This window comes from Brienomyrus brachyistius, unplaced genomic scaffold, assembly GCF_023856365.1.
Source record: "Brienomyrus brachyistius isolate T26 unplaced genomic scaffold, BBRACH_0.4 scaffold34, whole genome shotgun sequence".
In the NCBI taxonomy this organism is placed as follows: domain Eukaryota; kingdom Metazoa; phylum Chordata; class Actinopteri; order Osteoglossiformes; family Mormyridae; genus Brienomyrus; species Brienomyrus brachyistius.
This window is the reverse complement of record NW_026042309.1, coordinates 2,844,613-2,860,054: the sequence shown is the minus strand read 5'-3', so window position 1 is coordinate 2,860,054 and position 15,442 is coordinate 2,844,613. Positions and strand designations below refer to the sequence as shown.

General features: G+C 41.2%; 3 long non-coding RNA genes across 3 annotated transcripts; all 3 read right to left on the bottom strand.

Annotated features, from left to right (window-relative positions):
* Positions 1 to 768: 768 nt before the first annotated feature.
* Positions 769 to 4,177, bottom strand: LOC125721620 (uncharacterized). The gene is made up of 4 exons (XR_007385854.1): positions 3,847 to 4,177; positions 3,530 to 3,595; positions 2,553 to 3,373; positions 769 to 1,294 (listed from the first exon to the last, which is right to left on the bottom strand). It is a non-coding gene; the product is annotated as an uncharacterized LOC125721620 (long non-coding RNA).
* A 757-nt stretch (positions 4,178 to 4,934) lies between these two features.
* Positions 4,935 to 6,943, bottom strand: LOC125721621 (uncharacterized). Its single transcript, XR_007385855.1, has 4 exons — positions 6,841 to 6,943; positions 6,562 to 6,755; positions 5,081 to 5,959; positions 4,935 to 4,976 (listed from the first exon to the last, which is right to left on the bottom strand). It is a non-coding gene; the product is annotated as an uncharacterized LOC125721621 (long non-coding RNA).
* Positions 6,944 to 7,055: 112 nt separating this feature from the next.
* Positions 7,056 to 7,692, bottom strand: LOC125721623 (uncharacterized). The gene is made up of 3 exons (XR_007385857.1): positions 7,555 to 7,692; positions 7,316 to 7,455; positions 7,056 to 7,239 (listed from the first exon to the last, which is right to left on the bottom strand). It is a non-coding gene; the product is annotated as an uncharacterized LOC125721623 (long non-coding RNA).
* Positions 7,693 to 15,442: the final 7,750 nt, after the last annotated feature.

The window sequence follows — 15,442 nt, the reverse complement described above, 5'->3', positions numbered from 1 at the left end:
GCGTTACCCACTGATCTAATACCATACTGTCATAGATAACCTCCATCGAGCGTTACCCACTGATCTAATACCATACTGACATGGATAACCACACTCAAATGTTACCCACTGATCCAATACCATACTGTCATGGATAACCTCACTCAAATGTTACCCACTGATCCAATACCACACTATCAAGGATAACCTCCCTCAAGTATTACCCACTGATCTAATACCATACTGTCATGGATAACCTCCCTCAAGTGTTACCCACTGATCTAATACCATACTGTCATGGATAACCTCCATAGAGCGTTACCCACTGATCTAATACCATACTGTCATGGATAACCTCCCACAAGCATTACCCACTGCTCCAATACCATACTGTCATGGATATCCTCCATCACATGTGACCCACTGATCTAATACCATACTGTCCTGGCTGACCTCCCTCAAGCGTTACCCACTGATCCAATACCATACTGTTATGGATAACCTCGCACAAGCATTACCCACTGATCTAATACCATACTGTCATGGATAACCTCACTCAGGCGTTACCCACTGATCCAATACCATACTGTCATGGATAACCTCCCACAAGCATTACCCACTGATCTAATACCATACAGTCATGGATAACCTCACTCAGGCGTTACACATTGATCTAATACTATACTGACATGGATAACCTCACTCATGCGTTACCCACTGCTCCAATACCATACTGTCATGGATAACCTCCCTCAAGCATTACCCACTGATCTAATACCATGCTGTCATGGTTAGCACTGTGTTGGTTAGCAGCTAATAGACAAAGAAAAGTGATGGTTGTGTTGCAATTTTAAATATGCTGAGTTTAACAAAATATAATGTTCCAGTCAAAACTGAGGTGAGTGTTAATGTGCCACTTAAAAGCTGTACAATAAATTCATTGTTTAAAAGAATCTCTTCTGTGATGAATGTAACGGCTCACTGTGATGTAATATACAGTGCACCAATGTAAAAAGTGGTTTTAAAATTTAATTATTCTAATGTTGCACAGTCAAAGAGCAGTTCAGGATACATTTCACTGCATGTTGTTCCTGTAAAACTATGCATGTCACAAATAAAGAATCTTGAATCTTAAAAGTCTTTCATTTTCCTAAAGGTGAACCGGTGTGAACTCACAGAGGAATGCTGTGAGGCGCTGGCTTCAGTTCTCAGATCAAACCACTCACATCTGAGAGAGCTGGACATGAGTGACAATGACCTACAGGATTCAGAAGTGAAGCTGCTCTCTGCTGGACTGGGTATTCCACACTGTAAACTGGAGAAACTGAGGTCAGTATTACTGAGTATTCCACACTGTAAACAGGGGATACTGAGGTCAGTATTACTGAGTATTCCAGACTGTAAACAGGGGATACTGAGGCCAGTATTACTGAGTATTCCTTCCACGTAGTAAACTGTATTTACTGAAAGGAAACACATTGTCAATAGGAAAGTAGTTACATTTACTTATAAGTAATACTTGTATTGGTGATGTGATCTTATTTATCAGAGTGTTTTTGTCTGTCTCTCTGCAGGCTGTAGAGTCACAGAAGAAGGCTGTTCTTCCCTGGCTTCAGCTCTAAGGTCAAACCCCTCACACCTGAGAGAGCTGAACCTGAGCTACAATCACCCAGGACACTCAGGAGTGAAGCTGCTCTTATGGAATATTATTTAGCACTATATAACATAGAATACAAGTATTATGATATTATTAAAATGTATGCCAAATATCCATGATGTAATCATTACAATGTAAACATAATGTAATCAACACAATGTAATTGTAAGAGAGGATCACTTTTCCCCAATGATGCAGGTTAATAACTCGACTAAACTGGGCACCAGCTATAAGAAACAGCTCACAACAGAAGTCTAGTAATAAGCCTTTATTACCAGGATTCCACAATTCAGTGTCGCTGCCTCAATAAGTGAATAGAGCACCCAGGCAGCACCACAACCCCCCACACAATGATCTCAGCACAGCAATCTCTAAAACACTTGGGAAAACACTTCACACTCAGCTAAAACACCCGGCTAAAGTTCACACGTGGACAATAAAAAGGCCTGGGCAGCTCACATCAACACAAGGGCCATGAACACCAAAATCACGTGCGGTTCCTCCTAAACACAAATACACAAGGAAAAAAAATCAATTTATATCAAACAATATTATTTAAAGTAACTAGTCGGGGGAAGACAGCCCAATCCCCCGAAAACAAAACCCACAACACAAACAATAATCCAACTCCTAGAAGGAACCACAAACCTTTCCTGTGGCGCCTGTGTTACACACGTTATGACAAAAGCATTTGGCTGGGGTGTAACAGGTCGGCTTTTATTCTGTAATCACAGAAAATAATAATCAAACATAAAGGCTGCGCCGTGCTGACTGCTGAACGTAGCTCGCGCTCGATCTGAGCTGCTTCTACCATACAAACGATCTAAAAGTATAATCGAAACCAACAAAAATAGTCATTAAACTTACAAATATTACCAAGAACACGTTCGATTTAATGCTTGTGCACTTAACTCACCTGTAATCACAGAAAATAATAATCAAACATAAAGGCTGCGCCGTACTGACTGCTGAACGTAGCTCGCGCTCGATCTGAGCTGCTTCTACGGTTCGCAGTCAGTCTCTCTGTCTCCCAGGCGCCATTACTGCCCCCTCTGGCGCAAAAAGGGTATAGCACCAGAGGTTACTGTTCATGCAAGCCAGTGTGAGGGTGTGCCACACAGCAAAAACAATGAAAACACAAAATACAACAAAATAATTAACTGAACCGTTGTTGAAGGGCTGCCTTTCTATAAACAAATACTCCTGGGTGCCACATGTACATAATTGCACAATTAGTTTAGTTCATGTGGAGGATTAAAAGCTAAGTGCAGCAGGGGGCTGTTTGAGAAGTTGTTATAGCAGTCTAAGGAACCAGCAGTTAGCACAAATAATTACAATTACTACATAATTGTTTAAATAAAACTACAAAAAGTTTTATTTCGTGCTTGGAATGAGACACTGCTGCCCACAATATTTGTTGGTAATGATGTCACACATCATGAATCATGTACATATCATGTTTTATATGGAGCAAGCAAGCATTGCAGAAATCAAATATAATCCAGCCTAGTAATCAGGTCAAAGAACGTGACCTGTTTTTTGGAACTTACATGCAGAAAATGACCAGTAGAACGTGGTCATATTAATGATCCTGGAACTGGACCAAGGAACTTAAACTCCTTTAAACTCAAGCTTTAACCTCAACAGTTCCATGTACTGGACAGCAGAAAATCCAAATCTTTTTTTATGGTACATGGAGTCAAGGAAAAATATCTCTCTCTGTGTCGGCTTCAAAACCTACACAAAGACATTCAGTAGGAGCTTAGACTGAATACATCAATTAATACTGAAAGACCCAGCAATTACAAAAATTATTCCCAATCTAGTGAAGAATAGTTAATGTTAACATAAACAATATTAAAATCTTGTTTTGACTGGAGATATTTTACTTACACAAAGTACAAAATGCCCAGGAATCCAGATGGGAATGAAAAGTATGTCCTTGGTACCAGAATCCCTCTAAGAAAAGTTTCACAAAGGTTTAATACAGGTGGAGAAGATAAATATAGTTTAATTTTCATTTATAAATGTTAGACTGGAATCTCGTATTAATCCTGTCCTTTTCAAGTATTTTGTAAAGGATAACTAACTGTATTTGATTTGTCTATTGTTAATAGCTGTTCTACGTCTGTAATAATAGTTTGTGATCTTCAAACTATACCAGTGCAGACCAACAGGATCCTACACCACACACAGAAAAATAGACTTACAGGTAAGGAGGCCATTGGGTCACAGCTTGTGGGAGGCAGCCATGTTGGGACAACATAGGAATCAACAATAAAAATATCCATCCATCCATCCATCCATTTTCCAAACCGCTTATCCGACTGGGTCGCGGGGGGTCCGGAGCCTATCCCGGAAGCAATGGGCACGAGGCAGGGAACAACCCAGGATGGGGGGCCAGCCCATCACAGGGCACACTCACACACCATTCACTCACACATGCACTCCTACGGGCAATTTAGCAACTCCAGTTAGCCTCAGCATGTTTTTGGACTGTGGGGGGAAACCCCACGACGACATGGGGAGAACATGCAAACTCCACACACATGTAACCCAGATGGAGACTCGAACCCGGGTCCCAGAGGCATGAGGCTACAGTGCTAACCACTGCACCACCATGCCACCCCCAATAAAAATATCCTTTCCCTAAATAAAGACATATGAATTAAAACGTTAATACTCAACAACTATTTTAAAGACAGTAATTCTATGTTGCAAATTCCTGCTATTCCTTCAATCAAATCAAAGCATCCATTTGCAATCTAGAAATAAAAAGCTTGTTATGCCTTTATAATAAATTACATTGTAATTCTGAGTACAGTAAATAGTTACTTACGGTTGATTCAATTTCTCTGTCTAGGCCCAAGGTTAAAAAGTCAGCCTGGCTCAGACACGCTCTTGCAGTTCTAACAATCAACTCCTGTTGAGGTCTTTCAATGTCCAAGACATAATCAAGCTGAGGAACATGTTGGAATGGTTAAAATACAAACATAGTATAAAAATAAACTATAACTTTGTTTTACTTGATTTATATTATAGTTCAATATTACCAGCAATTGTTGGCCAAGGTGATACTGCATCTCCCATGATGCAGAGGATGCTGATACATTTTCCAGTTTTGTTTGCTCTTCACAACGTGGTCCACACATGCCAAAGTCTAAATTAGAGTTGTATGACAGCAGTTAGAATTGTCATGTCAAAGCACTTAAATGCAAAGTATCTTAAAAGCATACCCATGTCACTAAAAGCCAGAAGTCTCTGTTCTTTAATTTGTGTAGACCGTAGACTTGTAGATTTTGTGTCCTGGCAGAGTCAGTACTAGCCAAAGATTCAGAACCTGTAAGTGGTGCAAGAGCACTGGATGTAAGTAACAAAGAATGCATACGTACAGCACATGTAATTTTACCATCAAGTAAGTTACCACACATCATGTTTACTGACCTATGACAGCTTGGCCAAGGTTAGACAGTGAAATGTTGCAGATATCTTGGGGTCTCTCACCACGATGTAACAACTGTTGTAAGAGTTTTGAATTTGTTGCGGTATTCCGGTGATGGATGATATTCCTCATTGCAAACACATGTGTGGACGGAGACATATTATTCAAGAAGTAGTTGTTTTTCCGCATAGCTGAAAACAACTGCTCTGCAACCTGACTGTTCAATGTCCAACGAAGTTCTGGAACCAGGTCAATTCTTCGCAGCACATCTTTTGAGTCCTTAGTGTTTTTCTCATGAAACTTGTCATAGAGTACATAGTGTTCTGAGGAACCAGTAACTGGGTGGCCATTAGGCTCAGGGTACTCAAGACTCTCTATAAGCCATGGAAGTGACACCTGAAGTTTTTTCATCTCAGCTGACTGAATGTTCTCCACAGTAGGCTGTGCCAGTCTTCCTTCAAATGGATGAAAAGGCAAGATGGCTGGTGCCCTCAAGTTAGTATGTGTAGCTAGCCCACGGGCAAAATCATATACACACACATTTGGAAAGTGCTTCCAGGAAAGAAGCAAATCTGCAAAGTCCCTTGGACTCTCTGCTCTAAGGTTGAATTTTAAGCTGTACACAATTCCATGTGGACACACAATGACTGACCATCCACCTGAAAACACAAAATGAAACATAATGTATGCAAAAACTGTCTATTAAAAATGACTTTCATAAACTGCCAACTCTACTCACCAGATGCGCCCCAGATCTTCTGAAATACTTTGTCATATGTCTGTCTCGTTTTCATCTCCTCCCTTAGTCTGATAACAAGGTCAGTACGGGACCCTTTGGAACAAACGTTACAGGCCTTGCACAATTTTCGGACAGTGCTCACCTGGAAGAATGATACATCATTACATTATTTAAGAATAGTAATATAAAATTACCAAATTAATAATAAATCATTAACATGTAAAAGATATATATATATATATATATATATATATATATATATATATATATATATATATATATATATATATATATATATATATATATATATATATATATATATATATATATATATATATATATATATATATATATTACATATTTTATATTTTACTGGGGGCGGCATGGTGGTACAGTGGTTAGCACTGTTGCCTCACACCTCTGGGACCCAAGTTTGAATCTCCACTGGGGTCACGTGTGTGGAGTTTGCATGTTCTCCCCATGTCGTCGTGGGGTTTCCTCCAGGTACTCTGGTTTCCCCCCACAGTCCAAAAACATGCTGAGGCTAATTGGACTTGCTAAATTGCCCATAGGTGTGCCTGTATGAATGTGCCCTGCGATGGGCTGGCCCCCCATCCTGGGTTGTTCCCTGCCTCGTGCCCATTGTTTCCGGGATAGGCTCCAGACCCCCCACGACCCAGTAGGATAAGCGGTTTGGAAAATGGATGGATGGATATATTTTACTGTTTTCCAGTAATTACTTACTTTTTGTTTCATCAATTCGTCAACCAGCCGATCTTCAGATACAAGTGTAAGTGCCACTTCAGTAGATGACTTGACACCTGACATTTTTTCATGTTCTGTGTTGAGTACTTTGTCACTTTTCCTGGTCATTGGCCCTATCCAAGGTGCCCAGAATTCATAATTTGGTTTAACAGCACAAGGGTTCTGTGCCTGACCTATTACAAAACAAGATACAAAGTCATCCAGCGCAAAAAAACACAGATTACCAGATTACAGGAAAATAGTGTCATATTGACTTACTGGGAACAAAGCCAGAAGAAATCATCTCTAGATTGATAGCATCCCAGAAATCCACAATGCTTTGCTCACCAGTATAGTTGACAGGTGGATCTTTGAGATCACTGACTGATAAAAGACAGACAAAGTGATAAGATACTGAAATTACTTTAAAAAAAGTATTTACTAAACCGTTGACTTAAACATAACTCAATTACCCGCCAAATTAAAAAAAGCCTTTTTATGCAGGTCCATCACCACAACAGAAGGCCAGTAGCCACACAGAACACAAGCATATGTGTAATCTGTGCTGGTTAGTGCCTCAAAGTGGCAGTAGGCATGCAAAATCCTGTCTGTCGGTGGAAACTGTTTTTTCCGCAAATTTTGCAGAGTATCGATAGCCCTTGAAACAGAAATGTGGTTCTGAAACGAAAAGAAAACAATGATGTGATATTTCAAAGCCACAGTGCAACAAAAAATCCTCTTCACACAGAAATACCTGAAGACTGTGTCTTAAATAAAGACATAGTTCAAGGCTCAACACAAGATGATCATCAAAGTTATGACGTCCATCTTGCCACTCCTGATAACGGTAAGTCATCTGACACTCAGGACATCTCTTAAAGTAGGTTGAAATATCTAAAAAAAAATAAAATAAAAAATTTTAAACAATATAGCTGTAAGAAACACAAAGTAAAACAGTATTTAAGAAGAATAGAATTAATTTCATACACTTACTTTCAGCAATTCCAAGGGTTGTTACTATTTTGGACATATTTGTAATATTCACTGGCATGTCAAACTTTGGACTGCTTGAGCAAAGGACACATGAAGTCTCCGCTGGAATTAAATCTGATGGGTAGTCTGATGGTGGTTTTGCAGGTGTTGTGTCCTCTGGAAGACTTTTTTTTTCTTTCATAAATGTATTTCACTGCCCTCTTCAAGTCCTCTGTTGCCTGTTCCTGTTTGGACTGTGAAGCTGTGTCAGGCTTTGAATCCTGTTCTGAACAAGTTCCTGTTAATTTGAAAGATGTGCCACTTTGCAATGTTCTTATGAGGGCATGACATATGTGGCTTAGCACATGGACAATGCCACGTGTTGTTCTTCATACTGAACGTAACCATCATTCTTCCAAGGCGACTGAAATATGTTGTGGAGTCATGGATGGATAAACAAATATAAGACTTTGACCCACCAAGATCAACAAGGACAGCAAAAGGTGCTCCAGCTTTCAATGCTAACCTTTGTCTCTTCAAGCACACTGCCTTCTTTGCTGCTGCAAAGAATTTGCATGCAACCATTTCATCCAAAACTCTTGCATGTAGAATCTCTTCCTCTGCTACTTCTGTGCAGTATTCCAGTGAACGTATGTGGTGGCATTCACTGAACACAAGACGACTCCTGCGTACTAATAGCTGATATTGCCAGCATTCCTCCAGTTCACACATTACCTCATGTTTGTTGCCCTTAATTTTTTTTTGAACATGAATAGGTGTTGAAAATCCATGCCCTGACTTTTGAACTGCAGCAATACCATTTTTTGTATCAACACAAACACGGGCAAAATGTGACTGCCTATTCACATCTCTTGGTTTACATAAATGCTTCCTAGTAATGTGAGTATGTAGATTCTTTTTATGTAACAGCAGTGAACAGTGTGGGCATTTCACCTTTACTGGTTTTCTGAATGAGGGCAGATGGGAAGGTTCTACTTCTTTCTTTAGTTGAGGGAAACATTGATCCCCTTCAGGCTGTGGAGAGGAAGATTTTGCTTGTTGAAGCAATGGAATGGGAGGTAAGGCTGTCTGAAGTAAGCATGAGGACTCAGTCTTTTTGGTCACACCGCTGCACTTTTCCAGGTGCTCCACAAAAGTGTTTTTTTTAATCACTGTCTCACTGCACCTAGGACAGTGGAAATGACCATCCTTTCTACAAGGTAGAGTGCATCTGCAAATTCTTAAGTCTGCAAGAACAAAAACACTGGTTTTAATTGTTTATGTTCAATATAATTTATCACTTCAAATAAAAAGAAAGAAAGTACATGAACTTACTTTGGAAAAACACTGCATTTTTTATATGCACATCCAGGTGGATCTTTAGTCTGTTCAGCTTCGCTGGCCTAAAGTTAGGACAAAGCGGGCAATGATACAGACGGCAGCATGTGCTGCATCTGATTATTTCTGGTAGGGCACCATGACTTAGAATTAAAGGATGCATCTGTAATATTAAAAACAACATAATTACTGAGCAATTATGAAAAAAAAAATACACAATTATAACCACATCTTTAAATTTGTTCACCATGATGAATTAGGTCAAAATGAGATCTTATTATCAGCTAGTGGTCCTTTGAGATACAGTTAGTCCTTTAAAATATACTATTACCTGTTGAAATATTGCACACATCACCAACCCCACTTTAGTGATACTCTAAATTGAGTTATATATAAAAATGTTGATATTGAACTCTACTGCTGGAATTCCGAAACTAATTATAAACTCTCCACGTGATTGCCTTAATACCCGAAACACGTGTAACTAATTTGCATCTTGTATTTATATCTATTTTTCCTCGTCTTGTTATTCTTTAAGTTTCTTTAGGTTAAAATTTGCGGTTTTTATATATTATTTATATGTATATTTTAAGTGCCTTTTCTTGTACTGTGTAAAGCTGGAGTCACGTCGTCTTGTCTCTCTATATACTTGTATATACAGTAGCTGATATGACTATAAAGTTTACTTGGTCTTTAGCTGACTTTTTTATGTGACCGAGCACTACTCTTAGGACTTTTTTAAGGTAAACATGAGTTGCCTGAGGTAAGGCGATGAGTTCGACACACGCGTATTTCGATGTGATAATTAATTTTTAAATAGTTAAGCCATACATTCCACGACTTCAGAATTATCCGCAAGCACAAGATTGATTCTTAAGGTACACACGTATTTCAATGTAATAATTAATTTTTAAATAGTTTAGCCATACATACCACGACTTCGGAATTATCCGCACGACAAGATGGATTCTTATAGCTCGCGACAAGTAGGAGTCTGTCGTTCGAAAAGAAATGACGTAGGGGCTTGAGAGTGGAAGGGGCCTGACAGAGGACACGCGCTGTCAGGCCCTTCTGCAGCCAGATGCCTCTCGTTATCCATGACAGTATGATACTGGATCAGTGGGTAATGCCTGAGTGAGGTTATCTATGACAGTATGGTATTAGATCAGTGGGTCACACGTCATGGAGAATATCCATGACAGTATGGTATTGGATCAGTGGGTAATGCCTGAGTGAGGTTATCTATGACAGTATGGTATTAGATCAGTGTGTAACGCCTGAGTGAGGTTATCCATGACTGTATGGTATTAGATCAATGGGTAATGCTTGTGCGAGGTTATCCATAACAATATGGTATTAGATCAGTGGGTAACGCTTGAGGGAGGTCAGCCAGGACAGTATGGTATTAGATCAGTGGGTCACATGTGACGGAGTATATCCATGACAATACGGTATTGGAACAGTGGGTAATGCTTGTGGGAGGTTATCCAGGACAGCATGGTATTAGATCAGTGGGTAATGCTTGTGCGAGGTTATCCAGGACAGCATGGTATTGGATCAGTGCGTAACGCCTGAGTGAGGTTATCCATGAGAGTATGGTATTAGATCAGTGGGTAATGGTTATGCGAGGTTATCCATGACAGTATGGTATTAGATCAGTGGGTAATGCCTGAGTGAGGTTATCTATGACAGTATGGTATTAGATCAGTGTGTAACGCCTGAGTGAGGTTATCCATGACTGTATGGCATTAGATCAGTGGGTAATGCTTGTGGGAGGTTATCCATGACAGTATGAAATTGGATCAGTGGGTAACGGCTGAGTGAGGATATCCATGATAGAATAGTATTAGATCAGTGGGTAATGCTTGTGCGAGGTTATCCATGACAGTATGGTACTGGATCAGTGGGTAATGCTTGTGCGAGGTTATCCATAACAATATGGTATTAGATCAGTGGGTAACGCTTGAGGGAGGTCAGCCAGGACAGTATGGTATTAGATCAGTGGTCACATGTAACGGAGTATATCCATGACAGTACGGTATTGGAGCAGTGGGTAATGCTTGTGGGAGGTTATCCATGACAGCATGGTATTGGATCAGTGGGTAATGCTTGAGTGAGGTTATCCATGACAGTATGGTATTAGATCAGTGGGTCACACGTCATGGAGGATATCCATGACAGTATGGTATTGGATCAGTGGGTAATGGTTATGCGAGGTTATCCATGACAGTATGGTATTAGATCAGTGGGTAACGCTTGAGTGAGGTTATCCATGACAGTATGGTATTAGATCAGTGGGTCACACGTCATGGAGGATATCCATGACAGTATGGTATTGGATCAGTGGGTAATGCCTGAGTGAGGTTATCCATGACAGTATGGTACTGGATCAGTGGGTAATGCTTGTGCGAGGTTATCCATAACAGTATGGTATTAGATCAGTGGGTAACGCTTGAGGGAGGTCAGCCAGGACAGTATGGTATTATATCAGTGGGTCACACATCATGGAGGATATCCATGACTGTATGGTATTAGATCATTGGGTAATGCTCGTGGGAGGTTATCCATGACAGTATGGTATTGGATCAGTGGGTAACACCTGAGTGAGGTTATCCATGACAGTATGGTACTGGATCAGTGGGTAACGCTTGAGGGAGGTCAGCCAGGACAGTATGGTATTAGATCAGTGGGTCACACGTCATGGAGGATATCCATGACTATATGGTATTAGATCATTGGGTAATGCTCGTGGGAGGTTATCCATGACAGTATGGTATTGGATCAGTGGGTAACGCCTGAGTGAGGTTATCCATGACAGTATGGTACTGGATCAGTGGGTAATGGTTATGCGAGGTTATCCATGACAGTATGGTATTAGATCAGTGGGTAATGCCTGAGTGAGGTTATCTATGACAGTATGGTATTAGATCAGTGTGTAACGCCTGAGTGAGGTTATCCATGACTGTATGGCATTAGATCAGTGGGTAATGCTTGTGGGAGGTTATCCATGACAGTATGAAATTGGATCAGTGGGTAACGGCTGAGTGAGGATATCCATGATAGTATAGTATTAGATCAGTGGGTAATGCTTGTGCGAGGTTATCCATGACAGTATGGTACTGGATCAGTGGGTAATGCTTGTGCGAGGGTATCCATAACAATATGGTATTAGATCAGTGGGTAACACTTGAGGGAGGTCAGCCAGGACAGTATGGTATTAGATCAGTGGTCACATGTAACGGAGTATATCCATGACAGTACGGTATTGGAGCAGTGGGTAATGCTTGTGGGAGGTTATCCATGACAGCATGGTATTGGATCAGTGGGTAATGCTTGAGTGAGGTTATCCATGACAGTATGGTATTAGATCAGTGGGTCACACGTCATGGAGGATATCCATGACAGTATGGTATTGGATCAGTGGGTAATGGTTATGCGAGGTTATCCATGACAGTATGGTATTAGATCAGTGGGTAACGCTTGAGTGAGGTTATCCATGACAGTATGGTATTAGATCAGTGGGTCACACGTCATGGAGGATATCCATGACAGTATGGTATTGGATCAGTGAGTAATGCCTGAGTGAGGTTATCCATGACAGTATGGTACTGGATCAGTGGGTAATGCTTGTGCGAGGTTATCCATAACAGTATGGTATTAGATCAGTGGGTAACGCTTGAGGGAGGTCAGCCAGGACAGTATGGTATTATATCAGTGGGTCACACATCATGGAGGATATCCATGACTGTATGGTATTAGATCATTGGGTAATGCTCGTGGGAGGTTATCCATGACAGTATGGTATTGGATCAGTGGGTAACGCCTGAGTGAGGTTATCCATGACAGTATGGTACTGGATCAGTGGGTAACGCTTGAGGGAGGTCAGCCAGGACAGTATGGTATTAGATCAATGGGTCACACGTCATGGAGGATATCCATGACTATATGGTATTAGATCATTGGGTAATGCTCGTGGGAGGTTATCCATGACAGTATGGTATTGGATCAGTGGGTAACGCCTGAGTGAAGTTATCCATGACAGTATGGTACTGGATCAGTGGGTAATGCTTGTGTGAGGTTATCCATAACAGTATGGTATTAGATTAGTGGGTCACATGTGATGGAGGATATCCATGAATGTATGGTATTAGATCACTGGGTAATGCTTGTGGGAGGTTATCCATGACAGCATGATATTAGATCAGTGGGTAATGCTTGTGCGAGGTTATCCATGACAGTGTGGTATTGGATCAGTAGGTAACGCCTGAGTGAGGTTATCCATGACTGTATAGTATTAGATCAGTGGGTAATGCCTGTGGGAGGTTATCCATGACTGTATGGTATTAGATCAGTGGGTAATGCTTATGGGAGGTGATCCATGACAGTTTGGTATTGGATCATTGGGTAACGCCTGAGTGAGTTTATTCATGACAGTATGGTATTAGGTCAGTGGGAAATGCTTGTGCGAGGTTATCCATGACGGTATGGTATTGGATCAGTGGGTAACGCCTGAGTGAGGCTATCCATAAAAGTATGGTATTAGATCAGTGGGTAATGCTTGTGCGAGGTTATCCAGGACAGAATGGTATTGGATCAGTGCGTAACGCCTGAGTGAGGTTTTCCATGAGAGTATGGTATTAGATCAGTTGGTAATGCTTATGCGAGGTTATCCATGACAATATGGTATTAGATCAGTGGGTAACGCTTGAGTGAGGTTATCCATGACAGTATGGTATTAGATCAGTGGGTCACACGTCATGGAGAATATCCATGACAGTATGGTATTGGATCAGTGGGTAATGCCTGAGTGAGGTTATCTATGACAGTATGGTATTAGATCAGTGTGTAACGCCTGAGTGAGGTTATCCATGACTGTATGGTATTAGATCAGTGGGTAATGCTTGTGGGAGGTTGTTCATGACAGTATGGTATTGGATCAGTGGGTACCGCCTGAGTGAGGTTATCCATGACTGTATGGTATTAGATCAGTGGGTAACGCTTGAGGGAGGTCAGCCAGGACAGTATGGTATTAGATCAGTGGGTAACGCCTGAGTGAGGTTATCCATGAAAGTATGGTATTAGATCAGTGGGTAACGCTCGATGGAGGTTATCCATGACAGTATGGTATTAGATCAGTGGGTAATGCTTGAGTGAGGTTATCCATGACAGTATAGTATTAGGTCAGTGGGTAACTCTTGAGGGAGGTCAGCCAGGACAGTATGTTGGTAGATCGGGGGTGACGTTTGGGCCCTTCCATGTATTGACACTATTGTGCTGGAAGGGTTCGTGTCCCTCTGTGAGGTTAGCAGCTATGTTGTTGGGGGAGCTGCCCCTGTTTGGGTCTCCCAAGGCAAATTGTTCCTGGGTGAGCAGCCAGACAAAGTGTGAGTCACTAACACTAAAGATCATGTGACCCTGCCCACATTGGGGAGACCGGAACCCTTCCCTGGAGCAGGTGAGCGCCTAATTTACATGGGCTCCCCCTCCTGTGTATCCACCATCTGCAGGGCGAGCCGTGGGGGTTGGGTGCAATGTGGATCAGGTGGCAGTGTATGCAGGGGCCTAGGCGGACCGATCATCGGCTACCAGTTCTGGTTCTAGGAACATGGAACGTAACCTCTCTGGTGGGAAAAGAACCTGAGCTGGTTGGGGAGGTAGAGAGATACCAACTAAATATATGCACAGGTTGGGCTTACATTTACATTTACATTTACATTTACAGGATTTGGCAGATCAGTGGGTTGGGCTTGAGAGGGGCTGGACTCCCCTCTATTCCACTCTTGACTTGCCCCTGGTGAGAGGTGCTGGGCAGGTGTGGGTCTACTTATGTGCTTTTTTCAAACGGCCGCCATTTTGAATGGAAAGCGAGGCAGAGGAGGGAGTCACCCCAAGTGGAAGCCTGGAAGTACAGTCACATAACAACGGCTTGGACTGTAAACTTTGAGCTGGTGCCACATTTTACCATAAACGATGCTGAAAAATGGGCTGAGGAGGGATGTTGAATATCAAGAGCAGTTCTGTTAAAAGGATACAGCGACTGAGGGGAACATTACCGATATTAAAGGTAAGTTAAGGATTTTGACAGGCGTAGCCTAAGTGTCAATGTACTAGCTAATCAGCAAACATCAAAATATTCTTTGCAGCGTGAATAACTAACGTTAGTCAACAAGTCAACAAGCTTGATTTATTTTCTGAGTTTACAATTTTCTGAGACAACAAGCACAAGCACTGTTATCCTGAGAGAGGCTGAAAACGCTGGATACATATTACTAAACATATATGGTACATTACAGAGTTAATCAATGGGGTATGAATATATTTTAGGTCCAAGCAGAGTCAGGTACTTCACCTCAAATGGATCATGGGTTTTCACATAGAAAATAAAAATCTTCAGCCCCACTGTGAGGAATTATAGCCGGAGGCAGCTTGGTTATATGAATCATCCTCACTACTGTAAATCCATGATTCTGCAAAAGTGTGTTTTCTAAATTTGAACTTAGCTTCTAAGTGTCCCGGTTACAAGGAAATCAAGAGAAAGGTAAACCTTGATCACATTCTCGTTTTTGATAAG